Source organism: Mustela lutreola, chromosome 6 (genome assembly GCF_030435805.1).
Source record: "Mustela lutreola isolate mMusLut2 chromosome 6, mMusLut2.pri, whole genome shotgun sequence".
Lineage (NCBI taxonomy): Eukaryota > Metazoa > Chordata > Mammalia > Carnivora > Mustelidae > Mustela > Mustela lutreola.
In genome coordinates this window covers 53,491,758-53,518,879 of record NC_081295.1, presented here as the reverse complement: position 1 = coordinate 53,518,879, position 27,122 = coordinate 53,491,758, and the positions used below count along the sequence as shown (strand labels likewise).

At 45.8% G+C, this 27,122-nt stretch overlaps 1 pseudogene; it reads right to left on the bottom strand.

Annotated features, from left to right (window-relative positions):
• Positions 1–1,583: 1,583 nt before the first annotated feature.
• On the bottom strand, positions 1,584–11,283 carry LOC131834594 (histo-blood group ABO system transferase 2-like; annotated as a pseudogene).
• Between the last annotated feature and the right edge of the window lie 15,839 nt (positions 11,284–27,122).

Here is a 27,122-nt window from a genome sequence, read left to right as displayed (position 1 = left end):
ACAGAGGCACAACAAAAGAGGGAACACAAACAGGGGGAGTGGGAGAGGGAGAAGCAGACTTCCCACTGAGCAGGGAGCCCAATGCAGGGCTCAATTTCAGGACCCTGGGATCATGACCGGAGGAGAAAGCAGATGCTCAAGGACTGAGCCACCCAGACTCCCCCCTGGTTTTAATCTTGAGCCCCACTTTTTGGTCGGGGGCCTGGAGCTGACTCTGTTGTGCTAATGAGGGAAGAGTGTGTTCAGGTTCTGGACCCAGGGGTTGGGGAGCTGTGGAGGTGGGGAGATGCTGGGCCATCAGTGAGGACAGGTCTTTGAGACAGGGAGTGACTGGGGGAGGGTTTAGGGGACAGTAGGACTGACCCAGGATTTCCTCAGCCACTTGAACAAGCTCCTATCTGTCTTTTAGTGGCTGAGGTTGCTACAAGGAGCCCCTAGGATGTGCTCTCCTGCATCTACTGTCCCTCCTGGGGAGTGTTCTTTCCACCATCTGCTGTTCACCTTAACCAATGGGAGCTTCGATCCCTAGAACAAAGGAAGAATCCTCCAGATCATCATGATTATGGGGGAGGTGGAACATTTCATTGCCTTCATTCTCGGTCATGATAATCCACCTTTGCACTCTTTCATAACATTAACGCTGTTTTCTGTTGGTGCTAGCTGCTGGAATCCCAACAGTTTGCCTTCTAACTGCTTAAACAAGAATTTTGTATGAAGAGAGTATTGCGCAACCTCTCCTTTGGTAGTGAAAGTGAGACACTTGTCAGTGATTCTGTTCATTGTTTAAAAAATATATATTATATGACATTAGAGAACCTCGGGGATTCTTTCTCTCTTTTGTGACACAACCTCAAGTCCTTTAAATACAACGAGATTAGAGAGGAGAGCTAAGGTGGTAGAGTAGTGGGAGCACCCAAGGCGTCCCTCATCCCTCGAACACAGCTGGATAAACATCCTAGCATTCTGAACACCCGAGACAGTGATCTGAGGACGAACAGAACAAACTACACAATGAGAGGGAGAAGAGAGGCCATGTCATCATGGAAGTAGGAGTTGCGGAGGTGTGATTTGGGGGAGAAGGGTACTGCAGGGGCTGCAGCGGGGAGGGGGCCCTGGTCATGGAGAGAAGTGATGGAGAGGAAGACAGAGGGAGAGAGGAGCGCACGGGGGATCCCACAAGGCAAACAGTTCCTCAAAGCCATTGACTGGGAAAATGAGATGGGTTGATGATCGTTTTCACAACAACCAACAGAGTTCAAAGACTGGAGTTTTAGAAGTCTGCAGTGTGCCTGGTGTGGAGTCTGTGCATGCAGATTTCACCTGCTCTACGGATTCAGCTCATTTCTAAAGGGCAAACTTTCCCATTGGGATCTAGTGCCATTGTGCGGTGCACCTCAGGGTTCCCGCATCTGCAGAGTTCATGGACCAGGCTACTGAGGACAGAAGCCTGAGCATGGGACAGGGGCTTCGCGTCAGGATTAAAAAAAAAAAAAAAAAAAAAAGAATTTCCCTTATTCGATATTGAAACCCCCAACCCCCAAGAAATTACAGATGAGATGTAATCATAGAGGCCCCTTTAGGCATTATGAGCACAATTTGGGGCCAAGACCTTGTTCCTCTTGGGACACCACAGCCTGACCCCAGAGAGGACACAGCTGTTCCTCCTGTAGCCCACACACAAACCAGGGATATGCAAAAAGCTGGAAGACACACCACAGAGGGCAAACACATTGCTCATAACCCAAGGCCAGAGAAATGTCTCACCTGATTCTGTTCCAAACCAGGCTCCAAGTCACAGGGTTCCTCAGGGATAGAGACCAGACTCATGCAAGTCCAGGGGGCAGGATAGGCATGCGGGGAGGATGTGTCAGAGATGCAGAAGCTCCTGGGGAAGGGCTCTGACACAGGAAACCCTATGGAGGCAGCGCTGGTCACCCTCGGAGTGGCAGGTGTCTGGTCTGGGGACTGGCAGCCCTGGGGAAAATGTGAAGAACCAGAGGTCCAATACAGTTGCCCTGGAGAGAACTAGGGCACCCCTGTGTGGGAGAACAGTGAGCAGCACCCCTCCCAGGCCGCGGATGCACCCATCTCCTAGCAGTGCTCAGCCTCAGACTCAGCCCCAGAAACTCCGACACGATTTTTCCCGAATGTATTGTCAGGAGTGTTCAGCACAGCGGTGGTGGAGAGAGCAGGGAAAGGAACAACGTGAACGCTCAAGGAGATGGGTGCGGTCCACGGTCCCAGTTCTCATGATAGAATGTCCTGTATCTACTGTCCCGGAGTCTTTTGGGCACAGGATCTGGGAAGCCCCTCCTGAGACCCCCCTCTTGGCTCCTTGCTCCTGGGAATATTTAGAATTGAGAAGGTGGAGAGGAGCCAGGGTGACAGCAGGGCCAAGGAGAAGGAAGGTCAGCACTGGGAGGAGAGGGATGTGCCCCGAGTCACCATCCAGGGCCCAGGCTGTGATGCCCTCGGACCTCACCCCAAATAACGGCTCCTGATGTATGGACCAGACTTCTGCTCTACCACCCCCTCCTCCCTGACCTCATTTATTCACCGTCTCATTCATCACCCCCTCTCTCCTCCCCTCCACCCCTCTCTTCCCTGCCCCCCTCCATCACCCTCCTCCCTCCCTCCCCTCCCTCCTCCCTCGCATCCTCCCTCCCTCCCTCTCTTCTCTTCCCCCCATCCTCCTGCCTTCCACCCATCCTGCCTCCCTCACTCCCACCCTGCCATCTTCCTTCTCTCCCCTCCCTTCCTCCCTCCCCGCTCCCTGCCTCCCCTTTCCCTCCCTCCTCCTCCTCCCTTCCTCCTTCCCTTCCTTCCCTCTGTTAGGGTACGGAGCCGGCCACCCCTCAATTAGACAGAGAACACTCTCGATAATGCAAGTCACACAGCGAGGTTTATTTCCAGCTAGCTGTGGGGTCTAAGAATCCGCCCGGCGCAGCAGGTTTCAACAGGGACCCCAAGCACTCAAAGCCAAGGGTTTATATAGCATTTTCAAGGCACTTCTTCATGGCTACATACATATCTTGCACCCCACTTGGACAGTTTAACTTTGTTTAACCTTTTGCCACCCCGGCGTCACCCTGGAGCCATCCTGGCGGTTAAGTGAGATTTAGGCTTAGAAGAAATTTAACTTTATTTACATTTCCTTCCTTCTGCCTCAGCCTCCTTCAGTTTTATGGTGCCACCTTAGGTCTTGAGGAACTGAGCCATTCGTCTCTGGAAATTGGGCCATGGAAGAGATAGCCCTTTTTGTTGTAAATCACCAGGATATTTGCAAACCAAGGGAGATTCCTGTCTTGCAGGATTGTGATCTCCGCAAGTTAACTATTTGTTTGTCTTTAACATCTGGTCCCTGTAGCACCACCACCTAACCACCCTGGTGGTATAGGATTAAGTTGTTTTCTTGGGTTTTAGCAACTTTCTCTTATCTCAAGTTAGGTGCAGTGCCTGTGTGGGCTGGTTAGGGACGCTCAGTAAAATGGCTTCCCCGCCTTCAGGATGGCCATTCTTGTGCTAACCCACTCTTACACCTCTCTTCCCTCCCTCCATCCTTACCCTCCCTCCCCCATGCCCTCCTCCATTTAGCAGAAGATCTGGGGTTCCTGCTCTGTACTGAGAGCTGGGGCTTCATCCGTGAGCACTCCCCCCAACCCATGTGATCATGTCCACTGTGGGAGAAGACAGGGGCAGTTCTCAGGGCTAGCAGTGGTGATGAGCACCAGGAATCTCCTCCTCAGAACAGAGGCCAGTTGCACAAAGAAAAGAATGGAGAGACCCATGCTTAGACCTTCCTCTAGAAAAATAGAGTCCTGAAAAGTGATGAAAAGTAAATATATCCTAGACTCCATGCAATGTGAGTGCTAATGGCCCATACGCCCTGATTCCTAGAAGCAGCAAAGAGTAAATCAACCAGTTCAAGTGGGGGTTAGTGACACAACATTTCTGACCAAATGACAGCATTTCAGCCAACATCTCCAGGGCTTCTGAGTTTTCCCAAGGGTCTCTCTGATCCTCTGACTCTTCGAACGACTTCCTTGGGAAGCTCTGTCCTGTCGTCTTCATTGTCTCCTGCCTTTTCCCCAATACTAAAAATAGTACTCCTGTATGATCTCACTACTGGATTATTTGCAGGAAATGAAGTCAGTTTCTCAAAGTGAAATCTGCACATCTCACCCAATCTCCCTGAGGAGGGGTGGCCAGCCTTAGCAACAGGGCACCCATGTGGAAAGTCATAAGCAACCCTCCCCTGGAGGCAGGTGCCTCCCTGGACAATGGGCTGCCCCAGGGCTGGGAGGTCTCCACTGCAGCACATTCAATGTCCTGGATACTAGGAGGAGACAGAGTACAGCACCAGACCACTGAGGGTCAGGACACACTGCCCCAAATATGGCACCTTGGTGAATTAAATACAGAAACTGGAAGAGTTTTCCATAGAGCAGAAGCAGTAAGGTCCCTCTGATCCCCAGCCATCAACCCTTCTTCCCTGAAGCAGGTCTGAATACTCCCACGTGTTACTTTCTCTCTCCAGATGGCAGGGAGGACACGCTCATCACCAGAGTCAAGGAATTTAGGGCCACAAAGTCTAGAGGAACAAACCTGGTTAAACTAACCTTTATCTTCCTAGTTTTTTACCCTTTACCGGCCCTAGCTCAAACCTCTGTGTCTCTCAATTCTTCACACATTGATTGCTTCTTTGCCTAAAACATAGAACTGTCTGCTTCAATTGCCTCTGCTGGTCTCCTTATTCTTGTGAACCCCCCCCCCCCAAAAAGAAATCCCTACACTTTGCCAGCTTTTCTCCTATTCATCTGTCTTTGTCAATATCCAGACCCAGCCAGGGAATTGAAGAGGAGTTGAAGAAAACTTTGCTCTCTTGCAGCCTTGTTGAGGGGGTGGGGGGGGTGGCAGGTGGAGTCTGGAAAATCCATCCCATCTTCCTGACCTTGGTTAAAACTGTCCTCTGCTGGGAAGCAGCACAGAGTTGTGCATGGCTGGGGGAGCCAGAGAGAGGCAAGTGGAACATGTAGCCAGGGGACTTGGCCAAACTGACAGAAGGGAGGGGGTGGGGGATGGGGTAGCTGGGTGACAAGTATTAAGAAGGGCACATGTTGTGATGAGCACTGGGTGTTACAGGCAACTAATGAATCACTGAACACTACATTAAAATCTACTGATGTATGATGTGTTGGCTAATAAATTTAAATTTTAAAAATTAAGTTAAATTAAAAAATAAAAAATAAAACCAGGGCAGAAACCACACATAACTCAGAGGGCTCCAAGCTCTTGGAGGCTGAGCTAGCAACCATAGCCAAGGTCTCTGGCAGTCAGGGGACTGAAGGTCTGAGAGGTGGCTTGGTGCACCCCTGCCCCTGAAGGCCCATGGTCATGGCAAGGTGCAGGGACTGGGAGGGAAGACCCTACTAGAGGCCATCCTGGCTCCACGGCCAGTGCAGGACCACTCCCACCCCCACCAGGCAGTGTCTTTCTAGAAGCAGGAAGAAAACCTTTACCCTTGATTGTTCTTTTCAAATATGGTTGCTCAGCATTGACACAGAAATTAACCAATGTAATACTGGAGCCGTTCACAGCTGAAAATGACCCAGAAGTTATCAAACTCTAGTGACCACAAAGAGAGGACCTTGTGTCCCCAGGCAGGCCTCCTGTGTGCAGATGCAGCTGGGGCCCTGGAAATGCCCATGTGGGCAGGGCTGGGCTCCATGGTCTCCCTCGAGGGGACAGAAGTAGGAACCTGCTCTCACAGCTCTGCTCAGGAGAGCACCTCCTAATGGAGATGGGGACAGCCCCTCATGAGACCCAGATGTCCTGGTGATTCTTGGGCACGGCCTGAATCTCAGGTTCTTCATGAAGGGTGGGGAGGGCAGCCCAGACACCACAGGTCTCACAGGTCCTGCAGGGGACAGCCCAGCTGCCATGTGTCCCACAGGTCTTCCAGGGATAGCACCTTGGTGGGCTTGTGGTCCAGCAGGTACATGTTCAAGTGGCTCTCATCATGCCACACAACCATGATCCCATTGGTCAGGTCGACCCCCATCACCAGGTGACAGGCCAAGGTCAGTCAGTTAACCTCCACCATCAAGCCGCCAAAAAAGATCCCCATGTAGTAAACATCGCCCTGGTCCCCGGGGATGCGGGCCTTGGACTGTGGCTGGTGCTGGTAGCTGAAGTCTTCACAGGACACCTCGTAGAAACTGGGGTGCAGGATGCCAAAGAGGGAGGAGAGGATCTCCATACCCACATGATCACAGGACTTCAAGTCCACATCCACACATGGCAGGTCGTCCACCTCACAGAGGAAACGCTGCTCACAGAAGCAGCTGACCATCGCCATATGCTGCATGGACACATCCTGCCAGAGCGGGGTGCCTGGGACTTCAAAGACCACCACCCTCCAGGCCCTCTAGAAGGGCACACGGGCCTGGCAGCCCATTAGTCGGTGATGACCTAGTAGGTGAACCTGTGTCCCACCATGATGGGCTTCTCTGCCCTCTGCAGGGACAGCTCCAGGAAGACCACCTATCTACAGGGATGAGGGACAAGGAGGAAGGAGGATCACTGTCAGAGGCTAATGACAAGACGCCAGAGCTGGGGGCCATGGAAGTGTGCACCTTCTTCAAGGGGGCAGGCCCCGGGCTGCTTTAAGCTACAGCCACTCTCCCAGCCTGTCCCAAGGAAGTCTGCTTATGGGGCCTCCCTCTCTTCTCCCACAGATGGGGACCATCAGCACCTCATCATACAAAGGGGAGCCTGAGGCTTCAGAGGCAGGAAACCAAACCCACAGTCAGCATGCAGGAGCCAGGAATGCTCCTCCTGGGCCGAAAAACCAGGGAAACCCTGCAGGTGCCCTTCCCTGGCCGACCCCCTGCAGGTCCCATCCCCACCTGCCAGGAATGGAGCACTTTGGGGCACAGCCCTCCTTTCTGTGGCCTACAGACTGGCTAGAATAAGCAGGGCTGGCCTCCTGCCTCACTTTGCTTTGAGGGGGCTGTCGCTGGCCCTACAGAGCTGTCTCCACCCCCATAGGGTCCTCCTTTGAAGGCTACTAGGCCTCTTTCTGACAAGGTCCATTAGTCAACCGCTGCTATTCCTAGGAACGGTCACCCTCGAACTCCCCCAGATCAGGAATCAGGTCCACCCCGTGGGCAGGGAAGGGGAAAGAGGACCGCTAGAAGAACAGGGGGCTTGTTAGTTTGGCCCCAGCCATGAGCCCAAGAGTGGAAGCTCCCAGGTCCAGAAGTTGGAAGTCCTGTCTTTCTGAGGGGACTGCCTGTGGGGACAGCAGCTGCTCCATTGTTAGCAAAGGGTGGTAAGCCCCTCTGAGATGGGTTTTTATTAAGGTTTTATTTATTTGTTTGAGAGAGAGACAACTAAAGAGAGAACACAAGCAGGGGGAGTGGGAGAGGGAGAATCATGCTCCCCCACTGAGCAGGGAGCCTAACACGGTGGGGTTCAATCCCAGGACCCCAGGATGACAACCAGAACTAAAGGTAGATGCTTAATGACTGAGCCATCCAGGTGCCCTGAGACTAATTTTTTTTTTTTCACACAGGCACTAAGGCTACTTCCCAGTGCCTGCCCCATACCTGGCAGCTTAGTATATCGCTCACACAGGGAAAGTGGGCACTATATTTAAATAGGGGACAGGGCCACACTCAGCAGGAAGAGAGGAGTCAGCTCACTGGGGAGCAAGTCCAGGTACAGCCAAAAGGGGAACAAGCCAGACATGAAGCAGGGGCAGAGAAGAGTTCTCCTGGCAGAGGGCAGGCAGAATATAAATGCTTGGATTCAGGCCAAAGACACATGTAGGATGACCACAAACCTGGGAGCCCCACTAGGGTAGGGGGGATATGGTGGGAGAGGAAAGGCTGGAGAGGACAGGCAGCTGGGGAGCGGATCACAGAGAAGCTCAAAGATTATGTTCTGAAAAGATTACTCTGCTGGTTACCAGAGAAGAATGGGCTCTGTACAACGGAGGACAGGGAGACCCTAAACCTAAGCCCTAACCCTAACCCCACCCTAATTCTAATCAAACACTGTGCTCAATTTTGAGGACTGAACTCTACTCTGAAGTCACAAACAATTCCATCATGCTGGCTTTCACTCCTCGCTCCTTGCTCAGTATTGCACTGAAAGTTCTATTCAGAGCAATAAGGCAAGAAATAAGGAATCCTCATGTGAAAGGAAACAGTAGATCTAGGTCTATTCAGAGACCAGAGACGGTATCATCATATACAGAGAGCTTCCTAAAGAATCAACAAGAAATGTTCACAGCCAGTTCCCTAATTTTGCAAAGTTACAGGACAAAATATCAATATACAAAAATCTATCTTATTTGTATACACTAGCAATGAATCATCCAAAAAGGAATTTAAGAAAACAAACCATTTTAGGGAACATCCACATGGACAAAATACTTAGGAAAAGATGTAATCAAAGTATACCTCTTGTACACCAAAATTTACAAAACATTGCTGAAAGAAAGTAAGGGAAACCTAAATAAATCTGAGGACACCCCATGGTGAGGAAAAGACATATTATTGAAAAGATGGCAACAGTAACAAAGCAATGTGGAAATTCATTATGCTCCCAAGAAATTTCACAAAGGCCTTTGTGAAAGGAAATTTCACAAGGGCCTTTGGGAAGAAATGCCCAAGCTAATTGTAACAGTCATATGGAATTTTAAGGAACCACAAGATAGCCAAAACCACCTTGAAAAAGAAAATCAAAGGTGAAAGGTCATACTTCCAAAGTTCAAATCTTAACACAGAGCAACAGTAAATGAAGCATTGTGATACTGTTATACTGAAACAAATAATACATTATATGTTAATTATTTGATATTTAAATTTCCAAAAAATTTTTTGAATAAATAAAATAAATTTCTTTCTTTTTTTTTAAAATGCATACAGATCAGTGGGATTTAACTGAGAGCCCAGATATAAACCCCTTCATCTATGGTCCACTGAATTTTGACAAAGGTGGACAACATTACACTGGGGAGACAGAATGGTCTTTTCAACAAAGGGTGCTAGACAATCAGCTGTCGATGTACACAGGAATGGAACTGGACCCTTACCTCACACCACATATACACATTAATTCAAAATAAGTTAAAGGCTTAAATATAAGAGGTAAAATTATAAAACCTAGAAGAAACAAATGAGGATAAATCTTGATAACCTTGGATTTAGCTATGCTTTTAGATCTGACACCAAAGCATAAGATGGAAAAAAAAAAAAAGATAAAATAATATCCTCAAAATTAAAAATATGCCCCAGGTGCCTGGGTGGCTCAGTTGGTTAACTGTCCGACTCCTAATTTTGGCTCAGATCATGATCTCAAGGTCATGAGATTGAGCCCCATGTCAGGCTCCACACTGAGTGTGGGGCCTGCTTAAGATTTTCTTTCCTTCTCCCTCTGCCTCTATCCACTTGCATACTCTCTCTCACTCACTCTTAAAAAAGAAATGGAAAAAATTTAAAAAATATTTGTACATCAGAAGACACTATGTAGAAAGTAAAAAGACAGCCCCCAGAATAGAAGGAAATACTTGTACATTATTTATCTAATAAGAGTCTGTTGCCCAGAATATGTAAAGAGCTTTTGCAACTCAACAAAAAGACAACCCCATTGTTCAAATGGACCAAGGACTTGGATAGACCCTTCTCCAGAGAAATCATACAAATGGTGAAAAGCACATGAATAGATGTTAAAAATCATTAGTCTTTATGGAAATGAATATTTAAGCCAGCTAGATGTCCTTTTACACAAGTAGAATCGTTATGATCAAGAACATAAAAAATAACAAAAGGATGTTGAGAAACTGAAACCCTTAAATCTTGCTTGTGAAAAATGGTACAGTCTACATATAAAATAGTTTGGCATTTACTCAAATAGGTCCATGCAGAATTACCATAGGCTTCAACAATTGTATCCCTAGGTATATACCCCCCAAATTGAAAATACTGGTTCAAACAAATAAACAAATATGTACAGGAATACTTATAGCAGCCATGTACACAACAGGCAAAACCCAGAAATGTCCATCCATGGGGACAAGGATAAATGAAATGAGGTAGATCCATAAATGGCTATCTTGTTCTGCCCTATAAAGGAATGAAGTAAAATGGTTCACTTGTGGGGGGAAAATGTGGTGGTTCCTTAAAATATTAAGCACAGAATTCCATTGAAGCCTATATGCCCCCAAAATTAAAAATAGAAGTATCCATATTCAGAGCAGCATTTCTCACAACAGCTAAAAGGTGGAAGCCACCCAAGTCTCCATTGACAAATGAATGGATAAACAAAATGTGGCTTATAGAACCATGGAATATGATTCAGCCTTAAAAATGAACGGAGTTCTGACACAGGCTACAACACGGGTTGAACATGGATGTCATTACGCTGAGTGAAATCAGCCAGGCATGAAAGGACAGATACTGTATGATTCCACTTGGATGAGGTGTCTGGGACACAAAGCTGGATGTGGCTACAGGGGGCTTAGGGGAAAGGACAATTGGGAGTTGATGTTTCATGCATACAGGCTCCCTCAGGGAGAGTGAGAAAATTCTGGAGAATGAAGTACAACAGTGGGAACTCATGCAGGGCCAGAGAATTGTGTACCTGAAATGTTTTAAGGGGTCAATATTCTTATGTTCAGTCCCTGTGAAAAAGTGCATGAAGGATTGGTGCATGTCACAATGTAGATGGACACTGAAAACAGCCCCAGTGACATAAGCCATATAGAAATACCACTCAGATGGGAGCCATCTATGTTCCGTAAGTCCATCAAAGTTACCCAAATAAGGGAAAGCCCTGGAAGAAGATCCAGAAGAAGAAAACTGGATCCAAAAGGAGAAGACATTTCAGACCATCGGGCAGGTGGTGACAGCTGAAGTGGGCCTGGGTTCAAATGTGAGAACCATCATGATTTCCTCACTTGGGGTTACATGGTGGTTCTGTGGGACACTGTCCCTGTTTGGGGCAAAATGCACTGAAGTATCCTGTGTGAAGTGGCAAACATGGTAAAGAAACAACAGCTGGGGACCCTGAGTGTGGAGATAAAGCATATTTGTGCTGCTGTGACAAATTACTGCAGATTTGAAATCACCTCAGAGTAAATGACTCTTCCAAACATCCGTGTTAGCACCACATCACAGAAGCAGAGAGGACATCAGACTTCGGATAGAGGTCAAGTTCTGCCAGATCCAGTTCACCCACCGTGGAGAGGCCACTCAGCCTTGGAGGAAGACCCATGTTAGCAAGAGACTCCTGGGAGGATTAAATCGGGTGCCCCCAGGTCTTGGGTACAGTAGAAGCAGTGGGATTTGGAATTCCAATTCTCCACAACGCTCCACCACAAAATGGTAAGAACTGTGAAAAAGTGTGAAGGGAAGCCTCAATAAAGTGGACTGGGGATGCCAGAAGGGGAGGCTGGAAGGGGGCGCCTGCCACTCAGTGCCCATTACCAACCCCACATTACAATCCCCCATGGGAGAGACTCATCCATTCCAGGCCCCACAGGGGAAGCTGGAGGGTTCATCTCCTACAAGAAATCCACCACCCCTGCAACTAGGCTGGTGAGAATCCTCCATCTCCCCGAACCCCTGCTTTTCTCCAGTGGACTCTCCTTCCAAACAACCCTCCCAACTTCCTCCTTCTCCACGAAATAATGTTCCTCTCCTTTGTTTCTTGCACTTGCCTGTGATGTGCCCGTAGCTTGCTCATCCCAGATTGCCATCCTCTGCTATTCCCAAATAAACCCATTCTGCTGGTCAAATAACTGGCAGTTTGAGTTTAAGGCAAACAGAATTAATAAATTCAAGAAACTTGCAAGGAACAAAATCAATATACACAAATCAATTGCATTTCCCCCATCAGAAAAGACTAGGAGAACAATCTCATTTACTACTGCATCCAAAACAAGATATCTAGGAGTCCCCTGAACCAACGGGGTGACAGTCCTGTCTTCTGACAGCCGTGGGACACTGATGACAGGTAGAGAGGGAGACACACGGAAACAGGAAGACACTCTGTGCTCAGGGAAGAACCGAAACTGGGAAATTACCTCCTCTCTCCAAAACAGTCTACACAGTCCACTGTCGCTCCTGAGCTTCCAGACTCTGGACCAACCCTGACATGGGTGTGGACACAGGAAGGACCCTGCAGGGCTAAGGCAGGGGGAGCATGAGCACCGAGGCGGGTGGCCGCTCCGTGACTGCAGACTGTCTCAGGAGCCCCAGGAACGGAATCTGCATTCTCACAGAGACGCGGAACCCAGTGCGTGCATCTGAGCCCAGAAAGGGGAACCCCACTGTCCCACAAACAGCAGCACAGGAGGCCACCTAACCACACACAAAACCGGAAGCCCCAGTGTCTACACAGCACGCCCTTCCTCCTGAGACCAGGCACCCCCTCGCCACTCCCCGCTGAGGCGGCTTCTCCTCCAGCTGTGGGTCCTGAGGGGGTGAGACTGCTGTCAGTGTGGACACAGCCTTAGTCCTCCACGGTGGGTCCTGTCACTGTGTATGTGGAACCATATCCTCCCCAGCTTGTCCTGTCAGCGTGGGAGCGTCCCCAAGTCCTCCAGAAATCACAGTGGCTCCCAAGGAGGCCCTACTCCAGTTCCAGTTGCCAAGGCACAGGCCAGGCTCCCAGCAGAAGCTGGGGTTCTGCGCCCTCTGCAGGCGGTGGAAGGCAGTGCAGGCTTAGGGGAGTTCACCCTTCAATGGAAGCACCTGCTCCCTCCTGGGGTCCAGCTGGAGCCATTTCTTCTGGAAATTCAAGCTCCATGAGCCCAATATCCCCCAGATTCTCCAAAAATAGCCAAGGAACAATGAATTGGAAACAATATGGAATGAAAACGGTTCCTGAACCAAACGTTGACAATGAACATGACCCTGGCTCAAGCAGACCCATACTCTGACCTGAACTTGCTTTCAATCCTGGCCCTGGCCCCAATACAAGACCCTAATCCTAGCCCCCTACCCAAACAGTGTTCACAAGACTCAAAAGGTGGAAACTGAAAATATCCATCACTGGTGAATGCATAAACAAAGTGTGGTGAAAGGTTTCAATTGGGTTCAGGTTCAGCTTTCAGCCAGAGTTCTAGATCAGGCTTTGAGGATAGCGTCAGAGTGAGGACTTAGAGTGAGGGGCAAGGGAGCAGTTAGAGTTTAGGGCTTTAGGATTTAGGGTTTAAGACTCAGGGTTTCTGGGATAAAGTTCAAGGTCAAATTTGGGGTTTGGGTTCATGTTGGGATTTGAGTTCAGAGTTCTGGTTTAGGGTTTGGGTTCATGCTTCAGGGCTTGGATCCGGGTTCAGGTTCAGAACTTAGGCTTTTGGTACAATTTCAGGTTTGGATTCAGGGTTTCAATTTGGGCTTTAAGGTCAGGTTAGTTTTCACCGTTAAATTTAGGAATTGAGGTATTTAGGGATGACACATTTTTGTCAGTTGTCACCTAAATCTGAAATGTATTTCATCTGGGTGTCAGGAGCTCATTTAGAATTTAAGATCTCAGTGATTTCCTACCCACAGCATTCTGATCCCAGGGTCTCCCAGTCATTGAGAATTTGCTTTTGTCTTGGCTCAAACATACCCTTGGCAGACAAGGGTGAGTAGCTGCCAAAGTTGGGATGATTTCACAATGGTAGAGGTGTGAACCCAGATATTGTGGAAATGTTCATGGAAAATGAAACCTGTGACAAAATAACTGGTCAACTTCTTATTTTTCCACAAAGACAAAGTCTTCAATAGAATCTGATAGTGTTCCCTAGGAAGGCCTATGGTATTCATTACCAGTACTGAAAGAGGGCCCTCTCCCCTGCTTTAAACTAAGAATCACAGCAGAATACACCCTATTTTGTGTCAAAAATAAAATGTTATTATTTGGCTGTTCCAGTGTACAATTTGTGGAAGCACTGACAACATTTTCCTTTTTCAGATCCTTATCAGCACACGAGTAAAATGCAGGCAATGTTGTAATGCACTGCTCATTGAAATACCAAGAATTTTAAGTCTCAGCCTAAAGAGCTAGTCATGGGGTGGACCACCCAGGACAGGGGCTTATCCATTGCAACTGAACAAGTGGCCTAGTCCAGGCCCATGCCAGTGCCACAGAGGGCCCAGGAAGCCAGGTGCTTCATAACATTGCTGAGGGCTGAATCAGACTTGTCCTGAAGCCCACACGTGCTAGATCCTCTGCTACCTAAGGAGAATCCCAAAAGTAATCATGGTCTTGGCCCGAACAAGACGAGCATCTGTGTGGTATAGAGCCCACAAGATATACCTGCCATGCAATGGGGACTAACTCAGCCAAACAATACCTACATGGAATTCAACCACAGACAAACATGCTGTGAGAAGCTTAAGGCTGACGTTGAAATGGGGTGTGGGAGGGAATTCCTGAGGCCTTCATTGTTGGCCAATCTCACTATCATCTTTTTTTTCTTTCATGTGCAGGGGCAGGGTCAGGCAGGATGGATACCAGTGACTTCCCACTCTGCCTCTGGAAAAGAAGAGCTCTCTCCCATCTTCCATCACGTTGCAGATCTGGGGTGTAGGAAACTACCACCCATGGGCCAAATGGACCTCCCCCCATATTCTCAAAATCAAGTGTGCCTGGAAAATTAGTTATGGACAGTCTGTGGCTGCTTTCAAGCCATAATGCAAGAGTGAAGTTATTGCCAGAAACACCACATGGACTGCAACACCTAACAGAAAATCTTTTCAGAAGACTTTCCAGAAAAGTCTATGCCCATCCCTGGTCTCAAAGATACTAGGATCATGTCCTTTCTTTGAGGATAACTTAGCCTCTTCTGAATCAAATCAGTTTCTTCACCCCCAGAGGCAAGGACTTCCATCCTTTTAGCCAGAACTCCATCTCCATCCTCCTCTATTGACGCCATTCAAGGTGCAGGTCTACAGGTCTGCAGCCCAACGGGTATTCACTGTTGTTTACAGGGTAGTGATGCTCAGAAAAGGAGATGTAAGTTTGACCTTGTGAGGGTAAACGTGTGCTTCCTCTTTGGGACCCACAGTGTGCAAGAATACAATACAGTAGCATGCTTTCTGTCCCACAGGAACGGCCATGCAATGTGGTTGAATAGTGATCTCAGAAGAAAGCCACCTTCACAGAACAAACTTCATCTGGGGGGACTTCCAAGTCTCTTGTCCTGCACACTAGTTTCCACTGAGGCTGGGGGCACACAGAGGGGCAGAGACTCCCCCTGCCCATCAGGATTTTGAGGGATGGCTACTGCTCCAGGACCAAAGATCCTGAAACCATTCATCCATCTGTCATCCAGCCAGGCATCTGTGAGTGAGATCTACTCCAAGCAGAAAGGACAGACCAAGAGACAGAAAATGACAGCCTTGTGTGACAAGTGCCATGACAAGGGACACTCAGGAGGACTGGGGGTGTTGGCCAGACCTGGGGGTAGGGGGGCCAGGGAATGCTCCAGGAAGGTGATCACAGCTGTGTCATGACAGGGGATCTCAGGAGGACTGGGAGTGTGCAGGGTTGGTCAGACTCAAGGGCAGGGGACCAGGGATACTCCAGGATGTCACAGCTGTGCCTTTGGGTGGTTACACATGTCAGCTTGACTGGGCATTGTCCAGACCAGAAACGACAGCGTGGGTGAGGGGCAGTGTCCCTAAACTGTCTTCTGCACAGGAAAGTTTTGTAAGGAGATTTCTTTCAGTATGATTTTAAGCCACATGTGGCCATTAGTCCCTAAAGCTGATTATGGAGAACATGAAGTCTTGTCGTTGGCCACGGCTTTCATGGACAGTTGAATGAGAAGTCATCAAAGAGGGAGAAAAACCACGAGAGACTCTTCGTTACAGAAACAAACAGGGTTGCTGGAGGGAAGGTGGATGGGGGATGGGGTAACTGGGTGATGGGCGTTAAGGAGGGCACGTGATGTAATGAGCACTGGGGGTTATACGCATCTGATCTATTATTGAACACTACACTTGAAACTCATGATTTCTATAGGTTGGCTCATTGACATTGAAATAAACAAAAATAACTCAAACAAACATTTCTAAAAATCTGTGTGGAACCACCAAAGACATTTAACAGCCAACGCAATGTTGAGAAAGAAAAACAAAGCTGGAGGAGTCACAATTCCAGATTTCAAGTTATACTACAAAGCTGCAGTCATCCTAAGAGTATGGCACTGGCACAAAAATACACACAGTGACCAAGGGAGTGGGAGAGAAGCTCAGAAATAAACCCACAGTTGTGTGGCCAATTAGTGTTCCCCAAAGCAGGCAAGAATATTGAAAAGGAAAAGGAAATTCTCTACAACTAACTGTGTTGGAGAACTGGACATCTACTTGCAGAATAATGCAGTTATTCTGCTTCCTTACGCCATACAGATACATAAACTCAAAACAGTTTCAAGACCTCAATGGAAGACCTGAAACCATAAAAATCCTACAAGAGGGCACAGACAGAACTTCTTCACAGCAGGAAAACTAGGAAAAAGTAATAATAAAAAGACAACCTATCAAAAGGGAGAAGATATTGCAAATATCCTATGCAGTAAAGGAATAGTGTCCAAAATATGTGGAGCGGATACAACTCAACACCAAAAAACAAACAATCCAGCTAAAAAATAGTCCAAAGACATGAACAGACATTTCTCCAAAGAAGAAATACAGATGGCCAATGGTCCCAGGAAAAGATGTTCACCATCACCCAAGCTCAGGAATATGCAAATCAAAAGTATAATGAGATATTAGCACATACTGTCAGAATGGCTCCCATCAACAGCACAAGGAACAGCAGGTGCTGGGATGGTGTGGTAAAAGGGGACCCTCGTGCACTCTTGGTAGAAAAGCAACCTACTGCAGCCACTCTAGAAAACAGTATGGAAGGTCCTTAAGACGTTAAACATAGAGCTATCCTAGGATCCAGCAAGCACACTACTGGGTATTTACCTAAAGCATACAAAAACAAAAACTCAAAAGGATACATGCACCCCTATGTTTCCTGCAGCATTATTTACAAGATCACAACATGGAAGCAACCCAAGTGTCCATTGATAAAGTGCTAAATGAGCTGAGAGATGTACACACACACACACACACACACACACCATACACAGTAGAATATTACTCATCATAAAAAGAATGAAATCTTGCCATTTGCAGTCACATGGATGGATCTAGAGAGGATTACCCTAAGTGAAATCAGTCAGTCAGAGAAAGACAATACTATATGATGTCACTCCTGTGTAGAATGGAAGAAACAAACATACATAAATAAAGGAGAAAAAAGAGACAAACCAAAATACAGATTCTTAATGACAGAGAACAAACTGACAGATACCAAAGGAGAGGTAATGGATGGATGACTGAAATAGATGAAGGGGACTAAGAGTACACTTGTTTGATGAGCAGTAAGTAATATACAGAATTACTGACTCATGCTATTGTACACTTGAAACTCATATAACACTGTATGCTAACTCAACTGGAATTAAACAATAAAAAAGATTTTTCTTTCAGTAACCTACTTGAAAAAGCTTTGATACACAATGTTCATATGCCCTACTTGGGAGTATTTGCTCATCAATATTTATTCATTCGATGCCTTGAATTCAAATTTCACTAAATCCTTACATTTTGCCTGTTAATCCTAGCCCACAGGAGCCATGTCCCTTTTGATCCATGATCTGCACCTATGCATTCAAGAGAGTGTAAGTAGAGAAAGATGCCATGTCATAACCCAGAAAGCTATTACTGTGTCTGTTTTAGTATGAGATGGTCACAGAGTGTGGGACAGGTTTCAGAGCTGGTTTGTTCTCTATCCTGGATCACTAACTCATTGGTCATGACTTGGATCCATTTGGCTACTAGATTTCCTGTGGGCAAGCTTGCTTCCAAGCATATCTATGGAAGAAGCAAAGGTGGATAGATTCAGTGCAGGATAGGAAGAGGGTCAAGTACAGACAAGGGTATGATCCCTCCCCTGATCCAGGAACTGGATATGGGAGGGTATGGGTATGGGAGACAGAAGCAACGGGAAGCCACCAAACTCACCAGCTGAATGCAGGGGGCACAGGTCAAGGGATCTCATGATGTGGAGAGTGGAGGCTGCTCTGAGCTACCTCTGGGAGGGAGGGGGGGGGAAGGAATAAGAAAGAGAAGCTGCTTTCCCCTGGCCCATGCCACTTGCCCACCACTCCTGGCAAACATCAGTCTACACTGCTGACACAGGCTGGGCTCACAATGGGCTGGCTTGGGTCCTTCAGCTCTAAGTGGGCAGCTGGTTCCAGGGCTCAGGAACATGCTGATGGAAGTGGCAGGGAAGGCTGGCCCTCTGGGGTATCCCTTCTTTGAGCAGAGAGCCCTGAGAATGGCTGAAAACCCACTGAGAGGTTTGGAAGACATGCCATGAATGAACTACAACATGGAGAAACAGAAAACACTATTGGTTTTTAAGGTCAGAGCTGTCAGCTGATGAAGTGGGGAGAACTTCCCTAAGGAGGACGTAGGGGAGGGCAGGCTGGGCTGAAAAGAGAGACGTGGCTCTCCTGATTGGGAACCTGCAGCCTCCTTCCAGGGCAGGTCATTATTCTTACCTCGCAGGGAACTGATGGAAGTGTTCCATCAGGGGACTGACAGACCTGCCTCTTGAGAAGGCTATCTTGGCATCAGGTTGCTCAAGGCAGAGGATGAGGGCCACATGGAGAGAGGGCAATACCTCGGGGGGTCATGGGGTAAGAGCAGAGGCTCATGATCATGAAGATGATGAAAAGTAGAAGGTGGCAGCATGGGAGCCCCTGGCATGAAAGTGCCATGGGCATAGTGCCCACCGCTACAGTGACTGGATGTCTTCTGTGCCAGGCATGGTTCACTTCAGTGGACTCCAGACTAGTCCTGACCACACCCCTAGGAAGCATGCACCACCACCACCCTCCTCTCTCCATACTGCTGCTAGGAATCACAATCACCAGAAACTGATCGGTTTTCATGATAACCAAGCACCTCTGGTGGTGTTCTAGTGTGACCCTCATGTCTGGCCAGAGACTGCTGTCTCCCTGTCTCCACACAACTCAACAGACAGGAGGGTTTCCTTAAATTCCACAGGTTTTGATGAGACAGATCCTAGGCCCCATACCCCACCCACCACGAACACCCAGTGGGTCACTCGGGACACCGGCTATTGTCATGAAACTCACCATTCCCTGTTTCAGTCACTTCCAACAGAAAGTCAGGTTCTGATCCCCCAATTTACCATATCCTGGTTGCTGACTTAGGGCCATGCCATGAACGCACAGGGCACCTTTCTGTTAGAGAAGGCCACCCCGCACCTCCTGGAAAATGTTTCTAAGAAAATACAAGTCCATCAGGGCTACAGTGTGAACAGTGGTACACAGCCTGCATGGTAGAAATCAGTAATTCTAACAAGGGTTCACCACCTACCCCCCCCCATCTCATAAAACCTTCCTTCCTCTGTTCCCATGGAAGTCGTGGTCTGCCCTCAGAAAATACCCCAGGAAACTAACCTTTAAATGAATGCTCCCTTCATGCTCTGGTTCAAATCTTGTCCAACCACAATAGTATAAAAGTAGAAATCAGTCAGAAGAAGAAAATGGGACAGTCACAAATATGTGGAAATTTAACAACATATTCGTAAACAACCAATAGTCAAATAAGAAATCAAAAGAAAATTTAAAAGTACCTTGAGACAAACGAAAAAGAGAACCTATGAAAAGTTATGGGATGCAGCAAAAGTAGCTCTAAGGGGAAAGTTCATAGAAATTTAGGTCCTCATCAATCCATCTGAAAGTTCTCCAATAACCAACCTAATATACACGGAAAAAAGTAAAAAAAAAAAAAAAAAAAAAAAAAAAGCAAAGTCCCAAATCAGTAGGTAGAAGGAAATAACAATAAGGAAAGTGGAAATAAATCCAATGGAAACTAAAAAGGCAAAATGTCAATGAAAATACAACCTGTCTTTTTTGGAAAGATAAGCAAAATTGACAAACTTTTAGCTAGACTCATCAAGGAAGAGAGAGGGCTCAAATAACAATCAGGAAAGAAAGATAATTGATTACTGTCTCACATCAAAATCCTATAAGAGAACCCAGACAACAACGTCTTCAACCTTGGGCACTGCAACTTCTTGCAAGACATGTCTCTAAAGGCCAGGGAAACAAAAGCAAAAATGAACTATCAAGACTCCATCAAGGTAAAATCTTCTGCACAGCAAAGGAAACAATTAACAAAACTAAAAGGCAGCCTACAGAATAGGAGAAGAAATTTTCAAATAGCTTGACAGATAAAAGTCTGGTATCCAAGATCTACAAAGAACTGCTCAAACTCAACACCCAAGAAACAAAGAAACCACTCAAGAAATGGGAAGAAGACAGGAAGAGACACTTCTCCAAAGGAGACATACAAATGGCCAAGAGACCATGAAAAAATTATCCACATCACTTGTAATCAGGGAATTCAAAACCACAATGAGATACCTCCTTCCAGCAGTTAGGATGGCTAAAATTAACAGGACAAGAATCAACAACTGTTGGCGAGGAGGTGGAGAAGGGGAACCCTCTTACACTCTTGGTGGGAATGCAAGCTGGTGCTGTCACCCTGGAAAACAGCATGGAGGTTCCTCAAAAAGTTAAAAATAGAGCTGCCCTATGACCCAGCAATTGCACTCCTGGGTATTTACCTCAAAGATAGAGATTCAGTGAAAAGAAAGGGTCTATGCTCCCCAATGTTCCTAGCAGCAATGTCCACAATAGCCAAAGTGTGGAAGGAGCTGAGATGTCCTTCAACAGAGGAATGGATAAAGAAGATGTGGTGTATACATACCATAGAACAGTACTCAGCCATCAGAAGGGATGAATGCCCACTATTTGCATCGACATGGATGGAACTGGAGGGGGTTATACTAAATGAAATCAGTCAAGCAGAGAATGACTATAATCATATGGTATCACTCATATGTGGAGCACAAGGAATAGTGTGGAGGACCACAGGGGAAGGGAGGGAAAACTGAATGGGAAGAAATCAAAGAGGAAGACAAACCATGAGAGACTCTTAATCATAGGAAACAAATTGGAGGAGAGGTGGGTTTGGGGGCGGGGTAGTTGGATGATGGGTATTAAGGAGGGAACATGTGATGATGAGCCCTGGGTCTTACATGCAAATAATGAATCATTGACCATTACATCAAAAACTATACCTTGGCTAACTTAATTTAAATTGAAAATGTGAAAAACTTAAAAAAGAAAGAAACATGAGTAGCACAAGAATACAAAGGATCGTTAGAGAGTACTATGACCAAGTAGAGGCCAACACCTTGGACAACCTAGTAGAAATGGATAAATTCCTAACAACAACCTAGAATGAACCATGAAGGAAAAAAGTCTGAACAGACTGATCACTAGTAAAAAGATTGATTTGATAATCAAACCCTCCCAGGAAACAAATGCCCAAGACCAGACAGTTTCACTGAGGAGTTCAACCAGATGGTAGAAGAAGAATTAATACCAACCCTTCCCAAACTGTTTTTTAAAAAGGAGAGAAGAGGGAGGCGCCTGGGTAGTTCAGTGGGTTAAAGCCTCTGCCTTCAGCTCAGCTCATGATCCCAGGGTCCTGGGATTGAGCCCCGCATCAGGCTCTCTGCTCGGCGGGGACCCTGCTTCCCCCTCTCTCTCTGCCTGTTTGTGATCCCCCCCCCCTCTGTCAAATAAATAAAATCTTTAAAAAAAGGAGAGAAGGGCATATGTCTAGACTCATTTTATGAAGACAGCATTACAGTGGTATCAAAACAAGACAAGGATGCCACAAGAAAAGGAAAGGCCAATATCACTCATGAACAGAGATGCAAAAATCCTCAACAAATTATCGGCAACATAAATTCAACAATCCATCAGGAGAATGACACAACATGATTCAGTGTGATTTATTCCAGGGATGCAAGGATGATTCCACATCTGCACATCCACCAAGAGCACACACCACCTTAACAAAATAAAAGATAAAAATCTTAGGATTGTTACAATAGATGCACAAAGAACACTTGGGAAGATGCAATATACATTTATGATAAAGACTCTAAACCATCTGGGTACTGCGGGAACACACCTCAACCAAACCAAGAGCCTATATGAAAAGCCCACAGCCAACATTATACTAGAGGGTGAAATGCTGAAAACTTTTCCACTACCAGCAAGAACAAGATAAAGATGCCCACTCTTACCACTTTCATTCATCATTGTATTGAAAGCTCTAGTCAAACCATTTAGACAAAAAAAAAAAAAAAAAAAAAAAAAAAAAGAAAAAAGAAAAAAAGATATGAAATCTAAATAGGAGAAGAAAATGGTCACTATTAGCAGATGACATGATACTATATGTAGAAATCGCTAGAGTCAAAAAATACATTTTTATTAACAAATAAACACATTTGAATAAATTAGGATAAACAAATTCAGTAAAGCTGCAGGATACAAAGTCAATTACAGAGACATGTTGCATTTCTTTTTTTTTTTTTTTTAAGAATGTATTGATTTGACACACACAAAGAAAGAGAGAGAGAGCATAAGCAAGGGGAGCAGCAGAGAGTGAGGGAAAAGCCGATTCCCTGCTGAGCAGTGAGCCCAATGCCAGACCCATTCCCAAAATCCCAGGATCATGACCTGACCTGAAGACAGACACTTAACTGACTGAGCCACCCACGTGACCCAACTTGTATTCCTTTATACTGATGACCAACTTTCACATAGAGAGATTAAGAAAGCAATGGCATTAATGATTGCATCAAGCAAAAACCATTTAGGACTAAAAGTAATCAAGAATGAGATAGACCTGGTATACTGAACATGTGGTGGAAAAGGAAGGAAAAACATGTGCCTGTTGGTGGATAAATGTATGGGCCAAAGATCTGGAAGATGACACAAATAAATGGAAGCATATGTCATGCTTATTAGCTGGAAGAGTTAATAATGTTAACATGTCCACCATACCCAAAGCAATCTACAGATGGGATGAAATCCCTATCTGAATTCCAATGACATTATTCAAAGAAATAAAAGACAGTCCTAAAATTAATATGGAATCACAAAAGACCCCCAAAACCCAAAACAATCTTGAGAAAGAAGAAGAGAGAGAGAGTCCAAGATGGTGAAAGAGTAGGAGACCTTCATTTCATCTGGCACAAGGAATTTAGCTAGAGAGCTATCAGACCATTCTGAACACCTGCAAATTCAAGCCAAGATCCAAGAAAAGAATAGCAGCAACTCTACAAACAGAAAAGTGACAACTTTCCACAAGGTAGGAGGTATAGAAAAGTGAGTCTAAGCTGATAGGTGGGAAGATAAACCCTGGAGGGAGGGAGCCTCCATCAGCCAGCTACTGCCAAGTGCTTGGCAGCAGAGCACAAAATTGGAACTTTTAGAAGTTGGCTCTGATGAAGGATGTCACTCTGGCAGCTGGGCAGGGTTGGAACCCTCAATGGGACAGTGTGGCCTCAGGATCCTTGGGGTCCCAGGAAGACCAGGGTGCTTGAGAGCAGCAGAGCTCCCAGGTATTAGAAAAGGGAAGCTGGCTGCAAAGAGTGAGCCCAGGAGTTGGCTCTAAGCTGGAGGTTGCCATAAACTGTGATCCATGGCACAGTCTCGCCACCGGTCTTTGAGAAGAGGCCCAAGAAGCAGCACAAATGGGGAGAGATCCCTTTCTTCCCCAGGAGGAGTGGCACCTGAGGATGCTAAAGGAGTCTGCTGTATCTGGAGACTCCAAACAGGGTCATGTGCCAGAGACAGAAATTCTTGGTCACAGGTCCGAATAGCACGGAGTACAGACAGGGAGACATGAAGGACTGACCTATTTTCTGTGAGGGTGCACTGAAGGAGTGGGGCCCTGAGCTCTCAGCTACAGGACCAGAGATAAGGAGGCTGCCATGTTCATTCTCATCCCAAAAAATAGGATTATTCCCTGCATGTTTTCAGAAAAGAATTCTTTGAAAATGAAACTCAATCACAAGAGGAAAGGTGGAAAAAACTCAAATACATGGATGCTAGAGAGCATCCTACTAAAGAATGAGTGGTGAACCAGTAAATTCAAGATGAATTTTAAAAATTCATGGAAACACAGGAGAATGAAAATACAACCATTCAATATCTTTGGGATGCTGTGAAGGCAGTCCTAAGAGAGAATTATATAACACTACAAACCTTCCTCAAGAACCAAGAAAGGTCTCAAATACACAACCTAACCTTACACCTAAAGGATCTGGAGAAAGAGGAGCATAGAGAGCCTAAACCCAGAAGGAGAAGAGAAATAATAAGGATTAGAGCAGAAATCAATGAAGTAGAAACCAAAAGAATAGTAGAACAAATCAATGAAACTCGGAACTGCTTCTTTGAAAGAATTAATAAGATTGATACACCCCTGGCCAAACATCTCAAAAAGGAAACAGAAAGGACCCAAATCAATAAAACCATGAATCAAGAAGGAGATATCACATCCAACACCAAAGAAATACAAACAATTATAAGAACATAGGATGGCAACTCTATGTCAACAAATCAGACAGTCTTGAAGAAATGGATGCACTCCCCAAAATATAGAAATGACCAAAACTAAATCAGGAATAAAGGGAAACCTAAAGAGACCCATAACCAGTAAGGAGATCGAAGAAATCATCAAAAATCCCCCAGGAAACAAGAGCCCAGTGCCAGATGGCTTCCCAGGAGAGTTCTACCAAACATTTAAAGAAGATTTAATACCTCTTCTTCTGAAAGTTTTCCAAAAAATACAACTAGAAGAAAAACTTCCAAACCCTTTGAATGAGGCCAACATTACCTTGATACCAAAACCAGACAAGGAGCCCACCCAAAGGGAGAATTACAGACCACTATCCATGATGAATATGGATGCAAAAATTCTCACCAACATGCTGGCCAATAGGATCGAACAGCCCAGTAAAAGGATGATTCACCATGACAAAATAGAGTTTATGCCCGGGCTGCAATGTTGGTTTGACAACCACAAATCAATCAATGGAATCCACTACCTTAATAGAAGAAAGAACAAGAACATAGGATCCTCTCAATAGATGCACAAAAAGCATCTTACAAATTAATGCATACCTTCTTGATCAAAACTCTCCACTGTGGAGGGATAGAGGGTACATACTTCCACATCATAAAGGCCATCTATGGGGAACCCACAGAGAATATCATTCCCAATGGGAAAAAACTGAGAGCTTTTCCCTTTAGGTCAGGAGCATGACAGGGATGCCCATTCTCATCACTATTGTTCAACATACTAGAAATCCTAGCCTCAGCCATCAGACAACAAAAGAAATGAAAGGCGTCCTAATTGGCAATGAAGAAGTCAGACTCTCACCCTTTGCAGACAATAGGATACTTTCTGTGGACAACCCAAAAGACTCCATCCCAAAATTGCTAGAACTCATCCAGGAATTCCGTAAAGTGGCAGGATATAAAATCAACGCACAGAAATCAGTTGCATTTGTCTACAGCAACTACAGGTAGTTGCAACAGAAGAAAGAGAAATTAAGGAGTCCATCCAAAGCATAATTGCACCCCAAACCATAAGATACTTAGGAATCCATCTAACCAAAGAGGCAAACTATCTGTATTCAGAAAACTATACCATAGTCATGAAAGAAATGGAGGAAGACACAAAGAAATGGAAAATAGTTCCATGTACATGGATTGGAAGAACAAATATTGTGGAAATGTCTATGCTACCCAGAACAATCCACAGATTCAATGCACTCCCTATCAAAATACCATCCACATTTTTCACAGAACAGGAATAAATAACCAAAGGGATGTTGAAAAAGAAAACCAAAGCTGATAGCAACCCAATTGCAGACTTCAAGCTTTCTTCAAGCAAGGAATGTGAAGGAAGGAAGTAAGGAAGGGAGGAAGGAACGAAGGAAGGAAAAGAAGAAGAGAAAGAAAGAAGAAGGAAATAAAGAAATAAAGAATAAAGAAAGAAAGAAAGAAAGGTAGGACAGAAACTAACCCACACATGTATGGTCTTAACTTATGACACAGCAGCAGAAAATATACCATGGGAAAAGGACTGTCTATTCAGTGAATGGTACTAGGATAGCGGGACACTAAATGCAGAAGAATTGACTGGACCACTTTTTTTTTTTAAAAGATTTTATTTCTATTTATTTGACAGACAGAGATCACAAGTAGGCAGAAAGGCAGGCAGAGAGAGAGGAGGAAGCAGGCTCTCCGCAGAGAGCCCAATGCAGGGCTCGATACCAGGACTCTGGGATCACTACCTGAGTGAAGGCAGAGGCTTTAACCCGCTGAGCCACCCAGGTGCCCCTGGACTGCTTTCTTACACTGGACCTACAAATTGTGAGTGGATGAATGACTTGAACATAAGAATTGAATCTATAAACCTCCAAGAAGAAAACACAGGTAGTAAGTTTCTCGATATTGGTTTTAAGGAAGAGTCTTTTACACCAGACACCAAAAGCAAAGGCACCAAAGGCAAAAATAAACAAATGGAAGGACATCGAAGTGAAATTTCTGCATGACAAAAGAAACCATCAAACCCTTAAAAGCCAACCTCCGCAATGAGAAAAAAATATCTGCACATCGTATGTGTGAGAAGAGGCTAATATCCAAAATACACAAAACACTCCTTCAAATTCAAACAAAAAATAAAAAATACAAACTCAGAATAAAATGTGAATAGATACTTTCCAAAGATGGTGTACAGGTGGCCAACAGACACAGAAAAAGTTGTTCAACATCACTAACAGTCATCAGGGAAACAAAAGTCCAAACCACCATCAGGTATCACCTCACAACAGCTGGAATGACAATCGTCCCAGAGACAGACACCAGGTGAGGTCAAGGGTGTGTACACAAGGGAACCCTGTGCACTGTTGGTGAGAATAAATATTGGTGCAGCCACTGTAACAAATGCTTTGGAGGTTCCAGAAAAAATGAATACAACTACCACATGACCCAGTCAGTGCTCTACTGAGTATTTCTTTGGAGAACACAAAAACACTCCTTCCAAAAGAGAGATGCACTCCCATGTTTACGGCAGCATTATTCGTAATAACCA